At 42.3% G+C, this 27,484-nt stretch overlaps 1 protein-coding gene and 1 long non-coding RNA gene across 3 annotated transcripts in view; one reads left to right on the top strand and one right to left on the bottom strand.

Moving 5' to 3' along the window:
- Positions 1-211: 211 nt before the first annotated feature.
- LOC126913239 (uncharacterized) lies at positions 212-561 on the bottom strand. Its single transcript, XR_007707986.1, has 2 exons — positions 492-561; positions 212-294 (listed from the first exon to the last, which is right to left on the bottom strand). It is a non-coding gene; the product is annotated as an uncharacterized LOC126913239 (long non-coding RNA).
- Positions 562-833: 272 nt separating this feature from the next.
- Positions 834-27,484, top strand: part of ESRRG (estrogen related receptor gamma) — a 383,447-nt gene continuing 356,796 nt past the window's right edge. For both annotated transcript variants that reach the window (XM_035558432.2, XM_035558423.2), the window contains exon 1: positions 834-962. The gene's annotated coding sequence lies outside the window, so the exon portion shown is untranslated. The remainder of the gene's footprint in view (positions 963-27,484) is intronic.

Below are 27,484 nucleotides of genomic sequence, written 5' to 3' on the forward strand. Positions count from 1 at the left end.
TCATTTGCAGTGCCTTTGGGGTGTTTTACTTTTTGCCCTAATTCCATTTCCCCCCCGCACGGACATGGCGGGCTGGCAGCGTGTGCGTGGCAGCGTGTCGCCGGGCGTGCTGTCCCGTCGGAGCGCATCCGGGCTGGTGGAGGGTGGCAGCCCCGCCACCCTCATTTCGGTGGTTGTTTTTTTTTTTTTTTTTTTCCTCTCCCCCCCCCCCTTTTTTTTTTTGCGTGTGTGCTTTATTTCTCCAGGTGGGACGTGGCGGTGCCCAGCGAGGCTGGCCTAGCGCTGATCGTCACCCTGAAGGTAAAATGAAAGACAAAAAGATGAACGCATGCCTGCTCCCCCGCGCCCGCCACCATCGCCGGCCGGCAGCCCCCGCCGCGCGCCGGATTTCCTGCCTCGGCTTTTTTTTTTTTTTTTCCCCTATCGTTTCGCCGAAAATAATAAAAAAAAATAAAATAAAAAACCCCGCATGCAGAGAAACGTGCACGTACCCGGTAAACGAGCCCAAGCAAAAAACCCGGCCGCTTCCCCCTTCTCCTGCCAAGTTATCATTGAGAAAACAGCCAGGCGGAGTGACGTCCCGGGTCAGGCCGAGTGCGGAGCGGCGCTACCAAGGCGGCAGGGAGGCCCGGAGCCGCCAGCGGGGCCGCGGCCGCGGGGCCGGGGCCTCCGCCGCCCGCCCGCCGCCGCCCTCCGCCCGCCGGGGCCGCCCCCGCCCGGGCCGGCCGCCCCGCGCCCCCCTCGCCCCCCGCCGCGGCTCCCCGCCGCCCGAGCCCGCCGGCGGCTCCCCCCTCGGCGGCGGAGGTCGCGGGAGCCCGGCTGGAGGAGGCGTGTGTAAAGATTTTGCAATGTCCCTGCATGGTGTTGTAGACTTTGCGAGCAAAGAAACCGGCTTCGGCTTCTTTGAAAGCCCCGGCGACTCACCTGACTAGCCTGCCTGCCTGCGGTGCCGAGCGGACCAGGTAACGCCGGGACCCCCCTCCCCCGGCCGCTGACATTGCGGCGGGGGCGGCGGGCGGCGGCCGGCAGCGCAACCCCCCCCCCCCCAAAAAAAAAAAAAAAAAAAAAAAAATCCCAAACCTTGGGAACCGGCAGCGCTCCCCCCCTGAAAAAACCCAAACCTTGGGCACTGCACTTGCCCCGAGTTCCCCCCCCAAAGCCGCCCCTCCAAGCCTGCACCCCACCGTGGTGTTGGTCTGTCGGGCAATGATTGAAAATTATTGGGGTGCGGGGGGTGAATTTTATGATTTATGATTATTATTAGGGCATTTATTCCCCGCCCTTCCTGCCGACCCCGCAGGTTTCCCCCCTCGTCCCCCCCCCCCCCCCCGGCCGGGAGCGCCGGAGAAGTGAGGAGGCGAGAGGGAGCCCGGAGTTTGGGGCCGGGGTCCCGGGGTGGTGGCGGGCTTCAACTTTAACCCGGGGGGGCTGGCCCCGGCCCCGGCCCCCTGCCCGGCCCGCCCCGACCGCCCCGTCCTCGGGGGGGGCTGCGGCGGGGCGAAGTGCGGCAAGTCGTCGGGTATGGGGGGGCTGAGCCCGGCCCAAGAGGTCTCTGCCCCTCAAAACCCAGCGCCAAACCCCTCAGGCCCTCGGAGGTGTTTTTTTTTTTTTTGGGGGGGGGGGGGGGGGGGAGGGGAAGTGAGGCGCTGGGTCCGCGTGCTGGCCGCGATAGCCGGGGACAGGGCTGGGGAGCGGGGGGCGAGCAGAAAGGAGCCGAGGAGCGGGGAGGGCAGGTGGGTGGCAGCGTGGGCAGGGCTCGCCTTTCCCTCCCGCAGCCCCCCCGGGCCGGCCTGCAGCGGAGGGGCTCCAGCGCTGGCAGCCGAGCGCAGCCCCGCAGGCAGGGAGCTGACCCCCACGCCTCACACCGCCGGCCGGGAGGGAAACCCGAGCGTCCTCTGCAGAAAACCACCCAAGTTTGAAGCGTTTAGTAGCAGCCCTCTCTTAAATGCGAAGTGCAAAACTTATCCGATGCATTTTTATTTTTTCCCCCTTCCCAGCTTTATTCCAGAGCACAAAATGTTCCCGTGTAGCACACATGCAGTCAGTCGCTGCTAGGATGGGAGTAGTTCACAATCTAACCTACATTAGCTTATACATGGTGCGCGGGTTGCGTTTGCTCTGCAAATATGCCAGGGCTGAGAATGACGAAATGACTCATATGGTTGTGTTCCTCCTTGCCTCGAGAGTATCAAGGTGGCCCTTGTTCTGCGTGCTGGGGGGCTGGGGAGGGGAGGGGGCGGTTAATGCCTCCACTGGAATCTGGCAGGTCTCCTTTTAGAGGACTTTCCAGTTTAAAATGTGCCAGGGGCAGAAGAAGGTAAACATGACATTCAGCGTGCTCATTATAAAAATAAGGAAAAACAAATCGATTGCATTAACTGTGTGTGCAGTATCACGGTTATTCCATAGTATTCCCCCCCTCCTCCCCGAAATTAAAAGGTTGCCACTGGAGTGCTGTGTCCCTATCTCCAACCTAGCACCACTTATTACTGCAACGGCATTTCAATATTAAGTGATCTTGGAGATATTTCATCTTTCATTTTGAATCCTGAATTTGAATCAGCATTAGAATGTCAGGGCTGCAAGATAAGGTATAACAAACTAAGTAGACAGCTGAAGGGCTGCCGGTGAAGGTGCTGCTGAGAAGGATATCTTGGGCCGTTCGCAGTAACCTTGTTTACAGGGACGATTGGATTGCAACCTGAATTTCAGAGAGAGCCTGCCTGGACTAATGCCTGTGTGTTTGAAACTGATCACGAGTGTCTTGCACTGTAAACCCTCTCTCTGCCTGCATCGCGTACTCACTAAAACTTTTCTGGAAGGTTGTTATGATTTTCTGATATGAAAATTAAGATGTTTTCCTAAGAGGAACACTGCTCTTTGAACTGGTGTACATTAGCAACAAAGTATTCATGAGGTTTGATTTTTTTTTTTTTTTTTTTGCCTCTGATGTGTCGGGATCAGTAGTTACACCGGTCGTTTTAACTTTACGTATAAGGCTTTGATTTATTATATTTAAGTCTCAGCAGTTTTGGATGTATTTTACAGTACACGAAGTCAGTTCAAGTCAGCATGTGAAAAGACGTACGTTGTAATGAGGAGCAACTCTGTCGTGGTCTGCTCAATTTTTGTTTTCTTTTCTTAAAGCTGTTCCAGGAAAATCACGTGCATTTAGAGAGTGGGTGCTAAATGCCAGCAGCCACATTAATGAAGAAAAAATGCTGTCGAAATACTTTGGAATAATAAATAGGATATGTAATGGTCAACCACAAGATAAAAATTTTACACAGTGTTTTTATGGCTCTAAATTGGCTGCATTGTAAACCAAGCTTACTACTCTATTAAGTCATCATACTTTTCAATTATTTAAGATTTCTAGCCAAGCTATCTAATATCGTCTTCATTGTGCATATCAGAAAATTATATATAAGGTTGTAATTCCTTGTTGTTAGTCTGTGAGGGCTTTGTTGCAGATGGGGGTTTAATTTTGACTTATCAGGACAAATATTACAAAGCATGCACGCAGGAAAATGATATGGAAATAGCCCCAGTCCTATGGAATGGGGATAGTTACAGCACTGAAATGTACCTAATACAATTTGAGATCCACTCACTAAGAAACCTTGACAGTATCTGCCTTCCAGGTACTGTGCATTTGGAAATACTATATCTCCATTTAAATGCAGATCTTCAGTTTTCTCCAGGGGGCAGTTGGCAAATCTTTCGATTGAACCACTAGTACTAGAAAAACTAACTGCAGATTTACCCATGAACAAGAGACCCTTTCAAGTCTGCCTGTTTGAAATAATGATTTTAAAATTTCCTAATATTGCAATTTTAGATTGATTTTAAATGCCTTTTCAGAAGTCACACAAAAGGAATGCTGCTTTTACTCCAAGTAGCACAATGTTTGCACACTTATTTAGCAGCCTTAAGAGAGACAACATTACAAGCAAGTGCTTTGTTTTTTGCATGGCTATTGTGTATGCATGTGAGTTTTGTCAAATGGACAGAGCAGTCTTGCTTTGATTTTGACCTAGATTCCTCCCGATTCTTCCTATACAGCTAGTACCTGCATATTTCCTGCTGTGAAAATAGGAGAACAACTGTTGATGCTATCTGGCAGGGGCTGCGTGGGCAATGGACACTCACATCCAGTGAACTCCCCTCCTCCTTGAAGACTTCATTATTAATGGGTACACTGGTGCTACGGTTAGAAGAGGGTGCAAGCAAATATTCCCTCTCGTGTGATTTTTCATTCTTTGAGACTCTGATTCAAAGGAAGAGAGAAAAAAATGGGTGTAGTGAGTTTGTTTCTCTTTCCCTGTTGGGCACGCACATTTTGCACACTTGCACTGGTGAACAGGACCATGTTTTACTTAAAACAAGTCTCAGGGCCATCTTATTCCATAGTCACTTGAACCTCAGTGCCAGTAGGTGTCAGTCCTCCTTCGAGGGGCTTGTCCCACCCAGTCCAATTTCCGTACTGTTTGCTAGATATCCAGTTGGCGGTGCAGCCCAACCCTGGGACGTGGGGAATGGGAGCTACCTCTTGGGGTGAAGGCAGCACGAATGGCCTGGTGCAGGGGAGATAAAAGATCCTGGCCTTTTCCTGACCAGTACTAGGTGCTGCATGCATTCATTGCTCTCTCTCTCTCATCCTGAGCATCTCTCAGGATGCTACCCTTGTCCCTGTGCCAAGCTGCAGAGATAGCACCCATATTATGCTTACCTGTTAATGGCATATAACCTATTGGCTTCAGTACCCTCGAGAAATCACGCACTTCAGCCTCTGCGTGGAGTTTGGGCAGATCTGGAAAGTTGAAGCTCATGTGCACCAGCATTAGTGGCAGAGGTCCCATTCAGCTTAATTGATGGTGCTATCAACATCTGCAGGTTTGCATTTCTGGTGGAAGCTATAACAGGATGGACTTCTTAAATGAGCTTTTTGCACACTGAGGTTGAAAGGAAAGTTGAGCCTGATGCATTAACATTCTGTCTGTATCATTCTTTTGATATCAGTTGAATTTCTACAAACGGGCAGAAGTAGGCATGAGAAGGAGATTAGGAGACGAGCTCTTCACAGACGCATGCTTTTTGTTGGTATACCGATCAGTGAAGATGCTCCTTCGCTGAAAACCTTGTTCTAAGTCAAGTCTTGGCATGCACAAACCTGAACATGCATATACAAGCTGAGCAGGGCCTATCCTGTGTAACACAATTTTTGCCTTTAATATCTGAGTAAGATCTCATATTGTAACTCAACCATTAGGGGAAAAGAAAATGGAACTTTCTCAAACAGCTTTTCTGTTGGGGAATCTAGTGGCAGTTGCTTTGAAGCATGTGTAATTGATTATCATACATTTATTTTAAAAAGGAGACATAACAAGGAATCTAACATGATGTTTTGGAATATATCTTCTCCCCACAATGTTCTTGAGGGAAATGTAAGGTTGCAGGCATCATTTCATGCCCTGTATGTTTTTGAACATAAATCAAAGAAATTGTTGGAGAGTTATAGATGTTCATAGCAACTGTAGCTATAATAAACACATGCAGTATATATTTTCCAAGCTATTTTGTATGGGTGAAAAGCTGAAGCTGGCATTTTGTACGAACAATTCAACTTAATCACTGAAAATTTATTTCCTAGTTAGTGGGGATTACCAGCGTAGCATGAAGTCGTACACCTTGGCTTAAGTACATCTGGTTGTGAAGCCTTGGTTAAAATTGGGAATGGATTTAAATTGGATCTAGACACCTTGAATGAATTATTTCAGATGTCACATTTATTGTGATGCCTCCATGGCAATATTTACATCTATATTATCACTTATATTGGTTTCAAAATATGCTGGATGCTTTAGGGAGCAAATAAAAGACAAGAACAGTATGAACACCCCCACCCCCTGCACACAATTTTAATTGCACACATAGTACAAAACGTGACTATAGTAAGTAAAACAGGAAGGAGAATCCTGACTGATCAGGTGGTGCAGAGCTGCAGGTTTGAACAACACGGAGCTTAGGCATACAAGTCTCTGGGTGATTGCATTAATTTTGTTTTAAAGTCTTAATAGATGAAAAGGGACATGTGACTTTTGCGGAGGAATTTCCATGAGAGGAGGATAGAGACTTGAGTGAGGATGAGGGAATTGTTCCTTTCACCAGCAAGGACCCAAACGTATTAAACTGTTATAGAAAGAAAATCCAGTAGTTGCAGTTAATGTGTATATGGACAGCGTGGGGATAGGACACATTCAGGATCTGTGCAGAAATTAGATAGGTCTGGATGAACCGAGTTTGGGACTTGATGTTCAAGCAAAATGCTGAGTTTCTGAATAAAAGAGGTAGGGCTGTTTCGTGGAGTCTGGTTTTCCAAGCACTTTCAGGTGTAGCCCTCACTACTCTATGTATTCTTATTGCAGTCAGAGATGGATAATTAAAAATGGTATCGCTGCTGAAAATTCGGAGACTAGCTAAAAGGTCTGACTTTTAAAAGTGTTATGGTGTGTCTGTTGGACTTGTGTTTTATTGTGGTTACTTTCAGTAATTCTTTTTTTATCACAATAGCCAGAAATCCCTTTTTAAAAGAGAAAGGTGATATATTATTGCTCGGCTCCTGGAAACGGGGTTTTAAAATACGCAACAACTGAGAATTTGCACCATTTGTTTGTAGTATTAGTGTTCAAAGACATCCTCAGCAGGCAGTCATTTAACTTTAGGACCTGTCTGAATTAAATAAGAGAGCTTTGTAGATGGTCGCGGCTGATGGAAGTAAGGAAGGCCTGGCCTGGCCCGCCTGTGGCACTGGTACCACCCTGGAGGAGCAGGCCGTGGGGTTGCTTTCCAAGTTGGTTTCCACCCTTTCCCCTGGACTCGGGTGGAGGAGGGCTGGAGGCATACAGCCTCTGACACTGCATACACTCAGGACTGGCTTCCCCTTCTTCATTTCTCTCCTAACTCTTGCTCCCCATCCTCTCCAAACAGTTTTTGTGGCCTCTCCTTAACGTCTGGGCTGCCTTTTGCTGTCCTCTGAAGGCTGGAAAATGGACTTTGGGTTGTGACTGCACTCCTTGCCTTATACCACTCTGTGAAAACAAAACTCAGTGAGAAAGCCAGAAATGGGTTAATAAGGAAAAATAAGGTGTTAATAAGGAAAAACAGAAGGTTGCAGGTTGAGGTATAGTTGGGAAGACTACGAGAAGAAATATTTTTGCGAATCCTGTGTCACCTGTGGTTGGGATCAGTGTGCATTTTTAAAAAAGAGTTGAAGGAGCAGTGTCCATGGATCCATAGTTGTGATGGATGTGACAAGATTGTGTAGGAGAGGTAAGGAGAAGCAGAATCTGTCCTTGAGAGGACATCCTCTGGCTTTGACAAGTTCTAGTTTGGTGGGGGTAGGGCAGCTGCATGGGGCTGGATTACTGTTCTTGTGCAGAATTTGGAAGATTCAGACATTCTGTGTAGACACGGGTATTTAGGGGCTCTCAGTGAGGAAACTTCATTCACTGAAATTCCTCTCCACTGGGATTTTACTGGTTGTCTTAAATGAGTGTCTTGAATTCCACCAGCCAAAAGGAGCTTGTTTTACTTTGTGCTGAATTTCTAACAGGAAAAAAAAAAAAAACAAAAAAAACCCTTTCCTGCCAAATTACGGCCAAATGAGACCAGGTGGACAAAGGTTGAGAGCAAAGTATGTAAAGCCTGGGCAGCAGGTTGGGTACTGGAGCACAGAGAGCAGGTTGTCCAAGGTCACTGCCGCTCTTATGGCACAGCTTGGAGCTGGACTCAGGAGTCCAGGTTTTAGTCCATTACCTCTCTCCAACATGCAATCCCTGTCTCACAACTTGAGCAACGGAGGCAGAGAAACCTTGCTTTTGCAACGTGCATTACATTTAATGGCTCTGGTTTCAGCATGGAAAGGAAAGGTGATGTGTTGAAGGTTACACAGCCAGTCAGTGGCAGAGGCTGGAAAGGGCCCAACTCCACCGCTGGGGTGGCAGTTCCCTTGCTTGCCCTGTCTCTCCAGGGTGAAGATGTATGTTTCTTGTCGGTACTTTTTTAATCCAAGGACAAGAACTATGAGTACCCCTGAAAATTGGGCCAGAACCCCTCATACTTGTTTGTGCTTGCGAGTGTGCACGCGTGTGCAACGTGCGTGCTCAGACATTGTGCGTGAACAGGTTCTCAATTATTTTCCTGTTTGAATCACTGAGCCTGCTGTCTTGATGTACTGTCAGTTTTGCTTTCTGCCCTTTGGAATAAAGTTCAAAATATTAAAGAAATAACACACGATATATTAGGAGCTAGAATAGTCATAGCGCCCAAGGGGAAAAGAGGGTGGTGAATAATCTGTCTTAAAAATACCCAGAAAAAAACCTTAGCTACTCCTAACCAAACTCTGTGGTTGTGCACTTGTAAAGGGCACTCTTCTGAATTCTGTTTCTTAGGGTTGCTGGTTATCCTGTGGGGAGAAGTAAGTCCCTCCTGGAAAGAAGCTCTGGACACGGGTGCGGGGGACATGTGGTCACGTTTATTCTTCTGAGCATTACCCTGGGCTAAGTGCTGAGGCAATTAAATTGGAATTAATTGTTGATAATTATTTAAAATCAAACGTTGCTTCCTGGTTTAGGAGCTGAAGCAGCTCTAAGTAGATGTATTTTTAAATGTCACTTTTCTGGTTTTATTAGTTCACATGGACACCAGTAAGAGCTGCAGGAGCAGCCCCAGGTTCTGCCCGCCCATCCTTAGTGCTGGGGTGCTGAACTGTGGGCTGGGATGGTGCTGGCAGATGCTTGGAGTCACAGCGTGACCTTGGTCAGAATCCCAAACTTTGCCAAATTTGGGCCACGGGGCTCCACAGTTCTGGTCTAACAGGGGACCATGTTAAAAGTGTGTTAAAAAAAATGGATATTAAATAGAAGAATCAGCCTCCTCCCCCTCCCCAAATCTGTTGGTTTGTATTCTGTATCAGAATAAAAAACAGCTGGGGCATGTGTGACTGATGCAGGGCAGGTTTGGGATGAATTTAGGATAAACGAGATGCCCATTGCACTTATTTAACAATTCTAACGCATAAAATGCTTTTGGGTGCAGCTAGCAGCTCCTCATCTGCAATCACGGTAAAGCAAAAGATATAGAGGCAAATTCTGCAGTTTGTAGTCCTGACACAGGCAAAACCTCCTTTTACAGCAAACGAGACTTTTTTTGCTTGTGTTGTGGCAAGCAAGGATTTCAGATCAGTATTAATAGAAATAATAGAGTAAAACTACAGTTTCAGAAGTCCTGCAGGACATGCAGCAAGCCCCAGTGATTCGGACTGGGTGAAGTTGTCAAAGGTTGCTCTGCTCTCCAGAGCCTGGCAATAGCTCCACTGAAATGTGATGCCATTGGTTTTCAGCAAAGGTTTCTTTCTGCAGGGCTGCAAACAGAGATCAGCTGCTACTGTGTATACACAACTAGGGAGCAAATCAACCAGCACGTTTAAGCAGCCTTTTTAACCCCGAGACTTTCCAAGATTTCTTCTTCACACAGGAAGTTTCCTTTATATTGTCAGATTTAGCACTTTGCTCATGTAATGAGATCAGAGCTAGGATCACTGCTGCACAGTAGAAAGACTTCCTTAAGACATTTGTCCTTGAAACTGCACCAAACTCTTGGAAGAACCCAGAACCTGTAAGTATGTATGCTATAGGCAACAATAGCACAGAGCAAAGCTGCAATCAACCATTATACAATATCCGATTAGCAGTGCAGTAGGTTTTTTTTTTCAGATGTTATGTTACATTCATTTTCAATTTGTTCTAAGGATACAAATCAATTCGGGCTTCTGATACAGTGACTTTGCAGTAGATGAGCTAGTAATATGTTTGATTTAACTATTTGTTGCTCTCATGTAGCTTGTGGGACAATTATTGTAGTCATCAAACTGTAGAGAACTTTTCTTATGTTTTTAGGCATTTTAAATGATTTTGGTATCCATTGTGCAAATAAGTTTTCTCTTTGCTTTCTGATTTTGGCAACCCCACCCTATGACAAACTATAAATAACAGGGCAAATGGAATTAGTGCGCATTGTTCTTAGGTAGCAATAAAATACATTTATTTTTGCGGCTTAATTTACTCATTAGCAATGTTCCAGTGTTGGGGGTATTTTTTGTCTTAATTGAATTCTACTCAAAGCTGTCTGTTTTGTGTTTTACTATCCTGTATGTGTCTGTTTAAGTTACTTTGCTGGGACTGCAGTCTGGTTAAACCTGTATTTAAGCACTATTTATATTCTGAGCACATTTCTGGTAAAATAAGTGTTTGAGATTTTTTTTTAAAGCCTCTAAACAGTATAGTTTTATTAGCAGTGAGCGCCAGAGAAGGCACAACATGGATGAATGTCAGATGTAGACCATGGAACCAAGTCCTCCATGTACTAAGTCAGAGCCGAACCTGTCCACTTTTGCGACTACAACTAATAAAAGCCTGGAGCTCCCTTTCAATAAATTTTTAATATGCAACAATCCTTATGTTTATAAGATTAATTTCTCCCAGGTTAGCCTGACTGATGGCTGGATTGTGGTTTCTTAAGAGCTTTCTCCACGAAACCCCCCAGAAGAGCTGCATTCCATTTAACTAGTGAATGTAAAAACTGGTAACCATGGATTCAGCCACCACTAACTGTCGAGAGCAATGACTTGTTGTAAACAATACAAATGAGCCAGGATAGCAGAAGCAACCAGACATGAAATGATTTTAATAGAAATTACGGTAAAGGTCATGTGATACTGTATCGGCTTGAATTCAGTGTTAAAGGGAAAGTATTTCAGTTTTGCAGGTTTGATTTAAATTGTACGTCTCCACGAGCTTCATGTTTGCGTGAGACCCACAGAAGGGAAAATGAAGCAGCCCTCTGGAAATGCCTGTGCTTAATTGCACGTTACGGCTTAGGCCCTGATCCCAAAAATGTACGAGTAACTGCAATCAGTGGGATTATTCACGTGCATAAAATTAAGTACTCGTGTAAGTGTTTGTAGGATCAAGGCCTTTTTAGGTAAGTTAGAAAGGAAAAAAAAATATGTATTCTAAGGAAATAATAACCTGTCACTAACAATAAATCATGGAAATGCAAGTTTTTGTGCTGTTGTGTGGTTTAGTTGGAAATTGTTTGCTTGTTTCGATAACAGGAAAACAAGTTATATTTATCCCTTCGTTTTCAAATGTTATGACTTTCATTTCTCATCCACCATTCCTTAAATCTTCTTCCTAATTTATAGCCTCTCTCTTTTGGATAACTGGTACACCGGAGTGTCAGCTATTATAATACAGCATGATGATAGGCACATGCAGATCGCATGAGCAGTCGTGTGTCCTATCTCAAGAATTTCCATCCCTACAAAATCTTTGCTGACTCCCAGCTGTCACATGGCTGTCACTCACAAATTCTAACCATAACCAAATCCTTTTCCGTGTGCATGCGCTATCCAAGCCTTGCTACGTCCATGTGTATGCAGGCACAAATGTCCCTGCTTAAGCACTTTCTCTGTGTAAATTGGGCTCTCCCCAAGCCTGCTGCATTCCACTAATATTTCTCCATTAATTTGTTCTTGGGTGCAACTTCCCTGTCATGCCTCTGCTAACCACACGCTCTTTTAAGAAGGAACCTGGAAAAATAATAGCAGTTGGTCAGAAATGCAAACAAAAATAACTTTCTGCTTTGTTTAATATAACAGTTCAAATCAGTATGAATCTAAATTCACGACTTCCACAGTCCCCTAAACTGCTCCAGAATTTTAACTCTTAATGTTCCATAGGCAGAATTGTCACCTTGCAGCATTTTGATCTAATGGTTTGAGTATTTGCTTTTCATAACACTTACATTATTTGAAAAATTAGCACTAGTTCTAGTCATAGACTGTTTTTAAACCAAAAGTATTTTAAATAATTTTTTATCAGTCTGTTCAAGCTGACCAGTCTCTGTCAAGCTTAGGTTGCAACTGAAAACATGCCAGTAGATACAGGACAAATCTTGCTTTCCTTGTTCTGAGATGACTTGTCAAAATGGGTGGGATTGCTTGTGTGAGTCAGAAAGGTAAGATTTAGTTTATACATAGATTAACAGCAGGCCACTCACTTCATACAGGCAAAAATAGACTGACTTCTACTGAGGGGAAAAAAAAAACAACAACCAACGACAACAAAAAAAAACACAACTTTGAAAAGTGAGGGGAAGGAAAGCTCTTAAACAGGAATATATGAAATAAAAGCCAAATTACAAAATATTTTCTATTGTTTGTTTATGTAATTGTTAGGAGTGTATTGGGGGTGGTGACTGAGAGGACATTGCTATAAATCAGACCTATAACTACAGTAAATTTTTACCAAGAAGGTAAAGGAGGTGACTGGATGGAAAAGGCACCATCTTAACTTTGCATACACAGCACAGCAGGGATCCAGAACTGAAAGTAACATGTTGATGAAAGCAGTGAGACTTGAGACCAACATCCAAGTGACCTGGGGAAAGTACACTGGGCTCTTTACCATGGGATCATTATGAACTCTTAATAATTCTTGCACCCCTTGAAAAACAGGTGGGGGAAGTAAGGATCAGTGTGCCTGGCAGAAGAAACCAGGCTTCAATCTCGAAAAATAGTGAAGTATTCAGGAAGGAAGGAGCGCACAGTGCTTCCATGAACTTTGCTGGTATGGGACATTGGGCGGTTTTCCTTTGCTCAAAATATCTTTGGCATCATTGCAATCTGTGACATACGTGCTTGTTTACTCTCATGTATTTTGCATCAAATACTGATTTTGTAATGTAAAACTTTCAGCAGCTAGTGGATGAGCTGCCAGAACTCTTTCCCCATCTGCAGGTAGGAAGAACTGGAAGGCAAGTACCTGTTCCTCTCAGTTTATGAAGTTCAGGTGTTGTGTTGGTGGGTGTCTGCAGAACACTTAGACCAGAATTCTCATTTGAAGCGATGGATTTGAATCCCCAAAATAGAGACCCCAGTATTTTACTTGAAGTCTCAATGAATGCAGTAAGGCAAATGTTGCAACGTTAGGTGGAACATATTTGGGGACTAGCAGAAATACATACTATTAAAATAATTTGTAATAATTGTGATCTCCCTTATAAACACGGTAAGACAAAACAATAATAAAAAGTTGTATTTTATGTTTTTAATTCTAATCTATGATTTTTATTTAAAGACTGCTTTTATCAATTAGATAGCTTTTAGGCATGGAAATATCACATCAACCATTCTGTCAACTAAATTCAAGTGGTGCGGGAGATAGAGATTAAACTCGTATTTAGGCCTGCTCAAACTTTACTTCATTGTTGAAAATGCCAGTGGTGGTGCAGGTAAATGAGAAATAATTTGGGAGTTCATGTCAGGTGGACTCCTGGCTATCAAGAACTGGACTGAAACTACTTAATTCCATGAAGCATAGCAAACTATTTGGTCACTGAGTGACAGAACGTTGTTCTTTAAATTATTAACTCTGTGTAAGCAGTACAGTGTTTTTCTAAATTTCCACTGGTTTCTAGTTTTACTTCTTAGCTGATGTGGGTAAGTGAAGCTTTTCGAGGACTCAGTCTTTTGGACATTTCTAAGTGTACTTCTTCCCATGGGTTATTGAAGTCCTGTGATTTATGGGTTATAAAGTTCTCCAGGTCAGGAAAACTTCTGTGGGGAGTAAAGAGAGGACTGCATTCAGAATCAGGTAGATGAACTTGTCATTACATTTACGTGACTAGAACACATCTTTCATTATTCTGCATTATTCCTTTGTACAAAATAAGGTTGTTCTTTGTGTATTTTAGTTTTAACAGAACTAGACTGTCATTGACCATGAGCTTTTGCATGCGTAGACTCTCTTCTTCCTGGCAGGGCTTTAGGCCTGGATCCACAAAAGGATTAGATGCTTTAAGTGGGACTTAAGTGGGATTTAGGCATTGAAAGGCCAAACTGAGATCCTCGATATCCCTGCTGAGCTGCCACCTAACCTTAGAAGATGCCTAACCTGTGTGAGTGTCTACATTTTCAATATCCAGCTTTCCCAGGTGGCCAGAGATCTGCTTTGGATGTTCTCAAGCACTTCCATCCTGACAAGGTTGAGCCTCTCTGCTCCCATCTTTTCCCCCCATGTCCTGGCAGACTTCAGAAAGCACGAGCTGCTCTTACAAAATGGTGGCTCTCTGTGTGTGATGTATCCCACTTTTTCCAGTTGTCCTTCTAAGGAAGGACTCTTCACAAAGTTTCTTTCAGAAGCAGCCTGGGAACCTTGAAAAAGATGTCATAACAGAGAAATCTGAGTATTGCTGTATAAGCATATAGGTCCTAGAGAAGAGGTGAGACTTCAGATGCAGCGCAGCTTTTGTTGTCTCCTTCTGGCAGTCTTGGACTGTTCCCTGCTTGGTGATGGCCACTCATGAATTTGCTGGTATGAGACTTGGGAGCAGCTCAGTCAGAGCCTCTAAAAGTTGGGTACTGGGATGGGAAATTATTACCACACCTAGAGGCTTCCTTGGAGAGTGCAGGCCTTGGTATATTATAACAGCAGTTCAGAGTGAAGAACTTGTTCAGACTCTTCTGCAAGGAGTCGCACAGGATTGTACCTGTCAGTGATACATGGCAGATTTTAATTTTTCTGAAAAGTACACTTGTTGGGGTGTTCTGCATGCAATCCCAGAAATAATAATCACTTTTTAGGACTCCAGTCTCAACAATTTCGTTGAGCTGTGGCTGGACTGATAGCTGTCTCGCTTTGCAGAGGTGAAAGCAAATAATGTCTCGTTAGTAGCTGACTAAGTGGTCCTGTGTCATCACTTATTTCTCAGCTGTACTCCTGACATTTTGTGTGTTCTTACTATGTCTGTTGTTTGTTTAAATCCTGCTTAGTTCCTTGATTTATTAGTTTTCTGTAGACTTTTGTTCAAGTAGTCCCAAATGCTATCCCATTTCAAATGGATGCAACCTTATCAGCAAATAGTCTTTAATCAATAACCTTAACTCTTTCCCCTAACTCTGCATAGACTCTTTTTGACATTTTATTTTTTAAAATATTGTATATAATTTAAAAATATCTGTGAGGGGGCAGTATTTAGGAAATCTGCTAGAATTTCTCCTGAATCATTCCCTCTCTTTAGCCAAAAGATGTATAGGTGCTTGCTCTTCCTTTTTCTCCATGTTAACAGATAAGAGCATTTTTCTTTTTCCCTTTTTCCTTTTTCTTTTTCCTAAAAAACAGAGCTCTTTCTCGGGGAAGTTCCTAGTTTTCTAATTTGTCAAAGATAGCTGGACTACATACAACCTTTATATTATTTATTGCTGTTTCAATTTATGTACATGTGCAATCTGGTAAACAGCAATGCAGAGCCTAAAAAATATATTTTTTACAGAGGAATAGCCTAGAAACTATGCAATTAGATGTACTCTTTGAAAAACTGGAAACTGCAATCACAAAAAGCCTATATGCAGAGCATAAACTTAACATCTAATAATGATTGTTATGCATATTCGTTACAAGAACATGTCATGCTTATATTTAGGTAGATAAAATCTGTGGGACTGTCTATGATAATGACATCTTAATAGCTAAGAATATTATTTATGTATTTTTGAAACTGATACAGGGAGATCTGTAATGGAGAGTATGTGTTAAACCATCCTGTAACTTTCAATCCAGTAACTTTGTGTTTTCAGTACAGCATGCTTGAATAATGACACATTTATTTTAGTATAATGCATATAAACATTGGCTCCCAGGCACATCTTTCATAATTTCAATTGTATTTTTGAATTATTTGTCATATAATCCCAATGGCATTTCAAGGACAAACAGATTCATAAAGTTTGTCAGGGGCAGTGTTGTGAGTGTTTCTGGTTTGCTGTTTTACCTCTTTTACTGCAGAAGATTTGCTCCTTGACTTCCCTGAAGACACCAGCATACTGCATAGAGCATAAGTTAGATATAGCATAGTAAGGTAATGTAAAGGCAATAAACCTATTGCCCTCCGATTGCAGGAGGGAGCTGGTATTGTGAGTGTTAAATCATAATACATAATGAATGTATGACTATTATATGTAACCAATTTTAGGTATAGGAAGTTCAGCAAATACTGTGTCTTGGTGGTTGCCAGATCACTTGCATGCTTACTAAATCCTATATACAGCACTTCCGTTTGCTGGGTTACTCATTGAGCTTTTAATAGTCAACTTAATTTTAGTTAAGGTTCAGTTTAGTAACTCTTGCAATTAGTGGAAAATATTGCCAGCATTCATTTGGTAAACCATATTACTATGTTATGCATGTGCACAGTACATGCGGAGATGAAAGATAACAGATCGATTCTTATGGATCCCGTAGTCACTGGCTTTTAAGGATAAATTATAGAACCTTTTAATTATTGGGGGTAATCTTGCAGAAAATTGAATCTTGAGTTTGCATGTGTGAGGAAGTTTGGTCTCCCTTGCTCACCATAGCTTCCTAATCCCAAAAGCAGCTCCATACACTTGGATCCCTGGTGATCTGTCAGCCCGTGCATTTCACATTGGTGTAGGTGAAATGCTGTTTCTGAGATGGGCTTAGATACACCGTAAAAGCAAGGAGTCTTATTTTCAAGGCAAGATTCTCAGGTTTGTAATGCTTACTTGCTTCATCTCTGTGGAAACAGCTAGTGTACAGGAGGTAAGTCTGTTGCTTGACTCTTCTTGGATATTTTTGTGGTTTTTGTTTTATGGGTACAGGCAGAGAACTGCAGGTGAGACGTGAGCAAGCCAGGTAACATCCTGCAAAGTAAAGTACCAGGGACAATAGCAGTAACTAAGAATTAACTTGGAAACAAAGTCAGAGGTACAACATGACAACAACCAAATGCATCAAGAGGATTTTTTATTTTTTTCAGAGCAAATAGATTAAAGCATATCTGGTTGATGTTGCTGGAAAATGCAGGCCTGTATGCTCCCACAGGAAGGAAACTACATGGACAATTATAGCAGTGTCTTTGCCATGTTGACGGTGGTCATGTCTGAATTAGGATTTCTCAGATCCATAACTACTCCAAATACAGTTCTCTCTGACAAAGTCAGTAGGAATTGTATAATGGAGTAGGCACGAAGGCATATGCAGTTTATATCATAATTTGGCTTTTGCTCAGAAGTAGATGCCCCTTACTTTTGTGTGGACTGAAATTCAGGAGCGCATGTCTCCTAGTGCAGCAAGCCCAGGATCCTCTCCGTTGGGCTGCCCCATCACAGCACAAGTCAATCAATGTCTTGAGTATGTCTTGTGGGCTCAGGGTCCTGCCCCAGTTAGAAATACACTGATGTAATCAAAGCTAATAATATTCTTTGCCATATACACCTCGTGTAGAGAAAGTAAGGCTGGCAATAGGCTCCTGTCAAGCTGCATGAAGAACTGGCAGCTGAGAGCTCTGATTTATAGGAGGTTGTAGTTAAGTGAGGATCTTTACATATGAAATCATTCTCCAGCTGTATGGAAGAGCACACAGGATGATGTCTTGGCTTCGCTGAGATCAGTGGGAATCTGTCTTATATCTCTGTATATTCTGTATACTCCTGTGGTGCTCTTCTTGTCAGTGACAGAAACCCCAGTGCAGATTTCAGCAGAATCCTCACTGTCACATTCAGTATGATCTTTACAGCATGGGTATTGATGCTAGTAATATTACAGAATAAAAAAATACTGCCAAGGACGGGGGTTTTAAAACTCTCTATTTTATGTGTTGACACTAATTTTGAGTGATCCCAGCACAGAATGAGATTGATTTTTTTTTTTTTTTTTTTTTTTTTTTTTTTTTTGCCAAGGAGGGTGATTTCCCCCCCCCAGTTTTCTCAGGCATAGGATACTAAAGATCAAGACCCTGGATGCTAATTGTAAGAGAGACTTACAAAGCATTGGTATTTTTCCTCTTTGGAGAACTGTTTATTTATAAAATATTTGAACTCCTTAATAGAAAGGAGCTGTAAGAAATTTCAGGCAGTTATTCCTCTTTGACAGAAATCTGTATTTAGGATTCTGTTAGTCTCCTTTATTTATAACAAAACCTTTGAATATAATTTCCAAGTCATTCAGCTATGATAAGTGATGTGATAATGAGGACAGAGTATAGGTCACAAGTCTGCAAATATGTGCGAGGAGGTGGTGAGCTTAACTTACCAGGTGAAAGAAAGGTTAGTATAGCAACTGTGTGAACACTTCAAAGCATGCAGCTAGTTTGCTGCACTAACTTAATTATCCCTGCTATAGATATGTTTGATAAACATATCTGTAGCCCAGATTCTGTTACCTAGCAGTGGGAAATAGCAGAAGGCTTCTGTTTGTTTGCCAGTTGACTTGAAGCCTTCCTTTATCCTTCCTTGTGTTAGATTTTTCAAGGACTTCCCTGCCTCTTTGCTCATTTGATGAAAAGAGACCTTTCTTTTTAATGGTGGAAAATATTGTAAGATGGGAAATGGTGTGGCCTGATGGGGATGGGTGTAAAATGTTTAAGTGTGATAAGGACTTCATCCTATTTTAATCAAATACTGCCTGAGTCAACCAAAACCCAAACGTTTATCACTCCTACTGAATCAACTGCATGCTGGTGTCATCACTGCGTCTCATCAAGCATCTTGCATTCTCCCTGTAATACTACAGGGTGTTTTTGAGCATCCCAGCATTGTTGACTTTCTCCACAAACAGCGTGATCTGGAATGCAAAGGAGCGGGATCACCAGCAGTACCCATCATGCAGAAATGCGAGATGGTGCCCTGTTCTTTGACACTAAAATGTGGCCTGCTGTTGGCAAGCTGTGGACTTTAATAGGCAAAGACAGTAGGGAACTTCTGAGCTTTTTAGTCCTTCTGCTTCTGGAAAGTCTGTTACACAGTGAGGTACAGTTTTAAAATGTTGTCATTTTTAATACCCTCTCCCTTACGTCTGGCTGACAGATTGGGAGTGTGGAGGGTGGGAGGAGGCAAAACAGACAACCTGAAAACACAGGATATATACATACATTAAACTGGAGCAAAACAAAAATAAATAAACTTATGTGAACACAGAAGGGGTCTGTTTTAAGGCCAGTCTTAACTCCTGTTTTAGATGGCCTGTGGTGAAAATCATTAGCTAAAATGGATGCTATTTATGTCTCCTTTGAACTGAATTTATGCAAACTAACTCATTAGCCAGCAGTTCTAACTGGAGAGAACACCCATTAAATTTTGGTAGATTTTTGTTCTGAGCAATACTATTTTCATTGCAAACCTTAGAAATAAATAAATAAATAAGCGTGCTCTTTGATATGCATGCTTTTTCAAACACAGTTTATATTGGTTAGCTCTCTTGTTCAGAAGCCCATAGGCGCTGATGCATGCTGAATATCATTTGTTCAACAGCGACTTAAAAATCAGAAATGTAGTCCCAAGTCTGATGATTTATACGTGTAAATCTGGAATTCATCCACTCTCTTTTGAGGTGTTACTGTGGGTTTCCACTTCCAGAGCATGGATCAAAACTTTTCTGTTGACTGAGTAGTTTTCTGATTTGAGAATGCAGGTGAACACAGGTATGTTTTATGGGTTTGCATTGCATTCAGTACTCATTTTGACAGCTCACACCAAAAGTAAGGCTTTGGGCCTTCCAAATTTTTATTTGTTCCACTTTGGGCATTTGAATTTTGTGAAGAAGCTGTACTTCTGTGATGATTTCTGCAAGGGGAAGAGTACTACTGACTCTTGCCTGTTTCTAATAAACTCTCCGTGGTTTTCTGTTGACTTCCTCTGTGATAATACAGTCACTTTCATTTTGTGTTGATGATTAGTAAACCTTTTTATCCCTATATACATGGGGGAGAATAAAAGTTTTGACAAGAGGCATTTCTAGTTTGATTATTGTCTGTTTTTGCTACTGTAGCAGAAAGGAGGAACACATGAAGTATTACTTGTAAATGTAGTAGCAAATAGAGCAACACAGAGAGCAACATAGATACATCATGAGCTATTACTTTTAAACACAGAGTGTTTGAAACAAGGTATTAAAAGCAATCACTGGGTGGAAAAATAAGGAAACAAAAACTATTGCTTTGTGTGTATGCATCTTTATGTGGCAACTAAAGGAGAACTGTGTACGTACCTGGAGGTAGTGAGGTAGTTGAATGGAAAAAGCAAGTGCCTGGAGGTCAGGAGCAGTGGGTTGCATTCTGGCTTTTCCCCTGTACGCACGCCTCTGCAAAATATTTTGAGATTTCTGGATGAAAAGCATTATAAAAGAGCTAAGTGTTACTTAAGCCTGCTTAGTTAGACAGTAGGCTTTAGTCTGTATTATTTTCTGATTTGTGTGTTACATGAATAGTGTGTGAAACTGCTAGGAGAGCCTTTTGTTCTTGCACACTGGCTCTTTCCTCTGGCCTCTATTTTTCTGGCTTAATCACACGTTCTTGGGTGGTAAGGCACGCAGCAGCTATTTGCCATAAGGAGGTGCATAAATAGCAAGGATATTGAACCAGGAACAACAAATAATTTTATGGGCAGTATTCTGGAAGAATACAGACCTTGGTGTGATAGTGTGGGGAGAGGAGGAGTAGACACTGTCCCGTGGTAGTTCATGTAACTGGTACTTTTTCAGTGTCCTGCAATGTCCTCCCTATCCCTTCTCCTAAAATGCCAATTCTGTCCTCCCCAGACAGTGACAGGAGACTAATGGCTAGCTTCAGAGCCCCATCCATGGCAGACCTGTATTTATTGCTTTATTAGTATATGTGCCACTTAAAAGCATAACCCCTAAGGCAGGACTTGCAAACTTTCACCATCACAGAAGGATCTCTCTGTAGTGTGATGCAGTGGCTGCAGCAGACCCTCTTCTGTGCTGAACTGGGCACAGAAGATGTGTATGGCAGTTCAAGCAGCACTTGTTGCCCAGACGCTTGTTTTGTGCTCTCCTCTGGGCTCAGGGCAGCAGGCCTGGTTTCTCCATGCCAATATGAGGTGGCTTGCTTAGTGCAAGAAGTGTGCAGTGTAGCTGGGCAGCCTGGGCTCTAAAAAATAGTCTGTAACTGCAAGCGCAGATTTCTAAAAACTGATCACTAATCTGGAAAATTTGTGTGTTTTGTGTTAAAGGAAGTCTTTGAGCCACAAATAGATGGGAGTTGGGAAGAGTATTGTAGAGAACTGTCACTATATGCCTGCCCTGTGATCTTCACTAAGCATCTGCTGTTTGCTGCTGTCCCAAACCAGCCAGTAAACTGAGGTGGACCCTCACTTTCATCTGTGTTGGTCACTTCCCAAGGTCCAGCAGAACATAGATGACCCTGAACATGCATGTGTGCATGTATTCAGCTGAGTGGACATTGGAATTTCTATGGAATAGATGGCAATGGGGACATTAGCCGCTTCTCTTCATAATCTCTCTTCTAACAGTTTCTCTTAGAGTTAGTGTTTTCTGGCTGTGTATGAAAATGATGTTGACTGCTTCACGCTTGGGATTCAAGCAAATTCCAAAACCTTGTTTCTCTTTTGTTGCTGTTTGTCTATCTTCTGCAGGGAGAATGTGAACTCCTGTAATTCTAGTCCTTTGTATTTGTTTGTGTTCACCAAGATGCCATGTTTTCTATTATCATTATTACTTTGCTTAATTCACTTCTCAACTAGTCCACAGCTGTAAAAATAAGGCTGGGTTGTGGGAAAAAAAAAAAAAGAGATGAACTAAACACGATGTTAAATAGTCTCCTGTCACAGCAGAAATTGAGACTAGATGCTTGCAGTGTTAACATTTCACGGGGCAGGGCTGAAACTTCTCTTAGGTGTGGAACATGACTGTATCACCGTAGTGAGTGGCAGGATATTATTTTGTCCTGAAACAGAGTGATTTCACCTGCTTGTTTTTAAGGGACTGTTCCATCTCTGGAGCCTAGGAGCTTCTCCAAAATGCTATTTAGTTAATTTGAAAGCAGAATTGTCTCAAAAATATGTTTGTCTAGAGTTTCCATGCTGTCTATAAATGTGTGATGCATGATGGATCTATTTATTTTTTTTATCAAGCACCTGCTTTCTTTGCCTAGCTCAGTTATGCAGCAAGGTTGTTTTTACAGTACTAAGAAGTGAGCAATATATTCCATATGCCACTGAGCTTTGTAAAGAATCTTGCTGATGACAATTTCACAGCTGCTGAGAAATAGGCCAACCCTTCCCCATAAAGAGACAGTAAGGAGAAGAATATCTATTCCATTGGGATTGGCCATGAGTCCTCCCCAACTTCTTCCCTCTTGAAGGAAAATGCTAACACTTCCGAACTATGTAACAACAGATGGTGTCAGAAACCAATTTCCATTGCAAAGCCATTTGGTCAGGAAGTATCAAAAAGTGTTTTGGAACTGTGAAAATGAATTCTTGGCTGCTGGGCTACCAATGAAAATGAGACACGAAGCAACTGCTGAACAAACCCAAGAGCCTGCTTGGGCCTGAAAGAAATGGCTATGATCAAGCGGTTGAGAAATTAAAGCCTTTACGTATGTAGGGTGTAGACTTCAGAAGTGTTATATGTATTATGGGTGTTATAAAAATCAAGCTCTTAATTTCTGGTCACCGATTGCTTGACCAACTACGAAGAAAGCAGCCTTCAAAATATGCAGAATGACCTCCAGCTGAGACAAGCTTAATATAGCTCCTACTGGCTTAGTCAGGTGGAACCTTCCCTTTTGGCTCAGCCGATTTGCTGCCCACAGACCATGAAAGTCCCAGGGCTCTGTTAACATACAGGGACACAAAATTAATGCAGAAATAGCACAGGCCGCTCTACTGATGGGTTACATCTAGGAAGTTGTGTGCGTCCACAGGTTGCTGCACACAGCAGGTTCCCTTGGTGATTTCTGTAGCTGACCAAATGTGCCTCTTCAGAGAGAGCACTCTGAGAAATATAATGTGTTCCTTTTAGAAGTGCACTGTAGATGGGTCTGTCTGTGCCACAACTCTCTGAAATAAACATCAACATGTTTTTCCCTCCAGCATTCCCATTGTGAGTCTTAGCTGCTCATATAGCTCTGTATGTTTGAAATGGTTTTATAGAACTTCCCATAGATGTGGGACATAATGGTGCTTGGTGAGCTATCTTGTTTTATGTATTCTGTTAGAAATGTATACCAAATTATACGGTAATGTCATGTCACCAGAAACACAGAGCAGATGGAAGTATCTTTCCACATATTGACTCATGTTACTCTGATGAAAGGAATTTGTTTCTCTCCTTCTGTCAAGCCTGCTAGCCTCTGGCAAAGGATACAACCCTCAGTGAGGAGAACTTTACCAATAATGTTCAAGTGACCATCTGACTTAAATATATTATTGTTGGCTGATACAGTTAGTCTGCATCAACAAAAGATTGGGGGAGCCAATCCTGTTTGTTGTGTTTGTGTAACATAGCTTAAACCAAAAATTGTTGTTCCAGGTTGAGGAGACCCCAGGGAATAAACCCTTGAGGAAGTAAGAGCTCAGCTTTTATAAGAAAACTGTACCAGCTTCAAGGACCCAGTATCTATCTGTTTGTTTGGGAAGGCTGACATCTTGGGCCCTTTGGAGGTTAATCCAAATAAAGCAAGAGGGCAAGAGCCAGGTCTCTGACCTGTACTTCTCCACGGAAAAGTGGCACCCCCCAACACGGTTCGTATGGTCCGTGCGTAAGCTACCAAAAACACCATCTGCAAACCGCCAGCGAAATCCTGACAAATAAAATAGCTATAGATTTGCCGTGAGCAACTGAAAAACAGATTCCTTCTGTGTTTCTGTTTGTTGTGTGTGGTATTTGCCTTGATGAGAGTGCAGTTCTCTGATTGAAAGCATGTGAAACTGAACGCAAAAGGGAGCCAGGGTAATCATTAACTGACTCACCTTCTGGATGTGACAAGTAATGAACCAGTCTGAACTTGCCTGGAGCTTTCTTTGGGACAATACCCACAGGGGAAACCCTCATGCGCTCAAGTGAAGCGTTATCAAATGGGCCCTCTATTTTCCCCAAATGCCAGCTCTTTTCTGTCTTGTCTCTAACCACCTGAGGACATATAACTGCTGATCTCAGCATCCTAGCCAACATTTGCATCTCGGGGCTTGAGTACAAGATAGTCAAATCCCAAACACAGGCTTTTTTTTTTTTTTCCCAAAAAAAATTACGGATGCTTTTTGTTTGTTTTGTTTTTTCCTACTAGTAAGCTCCCACAACCGGGGAAACATTTAATGTGTCCTCTCCGGGATTTTTGCACTTGCAAACCTCTTTAACCAGCATTTGGCTCTTTCCACTTTCTTACTTTGATTTGGATGACTGCCTGAAGCACCTGCTAATGGCCTGAAGCGTTCAAGTCGAAATTTGCAGTTTGCGTACCACACGCACTCCAGACTGTTAGTACCTGCCTTCTGGAGCACCTGCTACTCTATTTGGGCTGGAGAACCTGCTCTCTACATGTTCACAGAAGCACCCTTCACAAAACCAGCTCTCTTTGGTTTTCTCCTGCTGTCTTCCATTCTCAGTCCATGCCATACCCCGGGCCTCAGCTTTGCCTTGGCCTTCAAGGTAGCATCTATATTTTTGTGGTTGTTGTAATATCCAGATGAGGAGCAGAGTTTCCCTAGGTACAAAGGAACCAGCCATGTTGCAAAGGTAAAACAGCCATGGTTGTGATCTTAAACATTTCACCGTAGCATGCCAGACTGTGCTTGTTTATTTGTCAAAAAAGGTTTTATAGGGAAATAACGAAGTGGAGATGCTGACTGAAATGGGTGAGTGGAGCAGGGGTAGTTGGAAGCAGAAGCCAAATGAAAATTCAGTATTCAGAAAATGTAGGAAACAGCATTGCCATTCTACAGAGAAGGACCAAAAGAAGCCTGAGAGGCCTGAGGAGCATTCCTCCCTTTCTCCTGCTGCCTTTTGAAGGTGATTTCCATGTGGATGCTTCTGATGCCTAAATATAGGGGAGGCTGTTAGATTTAGGTTATATGCTGCATTTCATGAGAAAATCCTCCTCCCTGGCAAGGGACAAGCCTCCTGGAAGATCAAAGTGTAGGATATCAGAGGTGATGTCTTCCAAGAGGGCATTTTCTTTCATTTTACGGAAGCATTATCTTTTCCCAGACTCTCAGTCTGTGCTGAGGTTGTGATTGACATGGACCTTCTTCTTCCAAAAAGTTGCTTGTTTTCTCCATTAGAACAATGATGTAAGCAGTTATAGAAGCCTAAATACTGGCTTTCTGCCTGGATATTTACTCCCAGGTTACCTGACGGTCCCTTTTCCATAAGGCTCATCCTTCTCTCTACTGGCTGTATTCCCTCATTCAGTCACACCGTGCCCTCCACCTACCTTACATGCTAGCACCATGTGTGCTTTCCCACAGGAACTGCAAAATATCTCCCTGCATGCCTGTGCTGCAAACTTGTGCTCCTCTCCATCAGAGACATCTGCTCGTGCAGAACTGGGCAGGGCAAGGACTGATCTTTCCTCCTTGCTGTCATTGGGTTGCCTCAAAATAACCCTAATTAATTTTGTGGAAAGGAGAGTTTAGTTTGCTCCTATGATGGGATTGCTCTTTGTGCGGATCTCTTGCATGCTATATTTAGGTATGTTTTTTGGAACGCCATGTGACCCGAATCAGATAACTTCTGAACTACTAATCATGTCTTTGACACTGACACCCTCCATGGCTTTGGGGCATTTTATGGTTGTTTTCTTATATCCACAATGAAAACAGAAGTGCTTACGTACCTTCTAAAAGCTGTTGCCAGGATTAACAGATACTTAAGACATTGTTTTTATCTAAATATAATTTTGTTATTTCTAGTACAACTGTATTTTTATTGTTTCTTAGATGTTTAATTTCAGAAAATTATTCTTAACCATCCTAGTTTTTCTTAACGGATCCCTGTTTAACCATTTCAAGAGAAACAAAGAGTTTCTTCTGGGTTTGTAGATGGAAATAAGGCAGATAGAAAAAAAAATGCCTTCATTTCCTGCCCCACACAAACTTTCTTCCTTTGTTTATTAGTTGGTCGATCCAAGTAGACTAAAATCCCAAAACATTGACCTGAACTGTTTCCCCTCATGTTAGTTATGTCCCTTTTCTTAAGAGGGGAAGTTAGTTATCTGCTTGTTTTTTTCCTGATTCTTCAAGTTATGCAGCCAGCCTTGTATCCTGTCATCATCCACTGCTCAAAGCCACTCGAGCCCCGGGGGCAGCCAAACCAGCTTTGTCTCCACATCATCATGGCTTGGGTTTGGAGCCTGTCATCCATCGCACAGCATCATCTCTTTGTTGCTCATGTCCATAATTGCCACTTCTCATGTCTTGGCTGCAGGGAGCTGGGGTATCGGCATTTTTTCATCTTCAACTTTTTTTGCCCTGATCCCTTAAAGCCTTTTCATAGGCAACTGGATCAAAATGTCTTTTTGGTTTTCGGCAGTAGTGCAGGAGTATGGTTTCACCAGTTAGTCAGATAAAGAATAGGAGAAATTACAGAGATACTTTTCATCTTTTAGGAAGCAGAAGACAAAGAAGAAGAGAATCTTTCTTTATTGGAAGGCAAATTTATGAAGTCTAATTGTGAATACTAGCATTTTTCTTTTTTTTTCTTCTTTCTTTAAAAAAAAAAAAACACTTCAAAATGAAATCCTTTGTCCAAGTGCTTATTCTTTCCCTCCTACAGTAGTAGTAAAAAGCAAAATGATACATACAACAAAGATCAGCTTTGAGAAAAAAGCATATAATGAAATATCTGCCAAAGAGTGCAATATGTGTCTGTCAGAGAAAAAAAAATAAAAAGAAGAAAAAAACATTCTTATATTTGAATCTCTGAAATGTAACTGCACCAGACTAGTTGGGGAAAATTTGTTTGAAGATGTATTACGTTCCACGATCAAATGGAAAAAATGGCACCTGTCATCATATTTAGAAAACAGCTGGGTAACATGGCGAAGTGCCATAGTCTCTTTTCACATGGCCTTTACGCTGAAACCATCCAAGCTCCATTCTCAGCAACTGGAGAAACCCTGTGACTTTAAATGGTTACAGAAACATCTACTTAGGGGCCAGCTCTCATTGCAGCAAAGCCTGCTTCTGATGCTTCTAATTAGCAGTTAATGGATTATACTTTACTTTTATAACCAACCCAGCAGGCACTCTTCTATAGTATTTTTCAGCTATTTTTGGTAGAAGATATATGCATTTGTGCTGCTCTTCGTGCTGTCATTTTGAGCACAGAGAAAATATTAGGAATAAATCTCTATCTGAGATTATTTTAGCACTCAAATGCTTAATTTAAGTCCGATTAAGCATTTGCTAAATGTATTTTCTTTTATCTAATGTCTTAGAAAAACAGTAATGTGTTAATTGCTCTATCTGATCTAGACTTTGATGCTGAATCTCCTAAATACATGCATTTTGTTAATTAAAATATTTATATACCCAGTGAAAAGCCTGTTTTTTCAAAATTTGCAAACACAGCTCCAATACCTA

The sequence above is a fragment of the Cygnus atratus genome, chromosome 3 (genome assembly GCF_013377495.2).
Source record: "Cygnus atratus isolate AKBS03 ecotype Queensland, Australia chromosome 3, CAtr_DNAZoo_HiC_assembly, whole genome shotgun sequence".
Taxonomy (NCBI): Eukaryota; Metazoa; Chordata; class Aves; order Anseriformes; family Anatidae; genus Cygnus; species Cygnus atratus.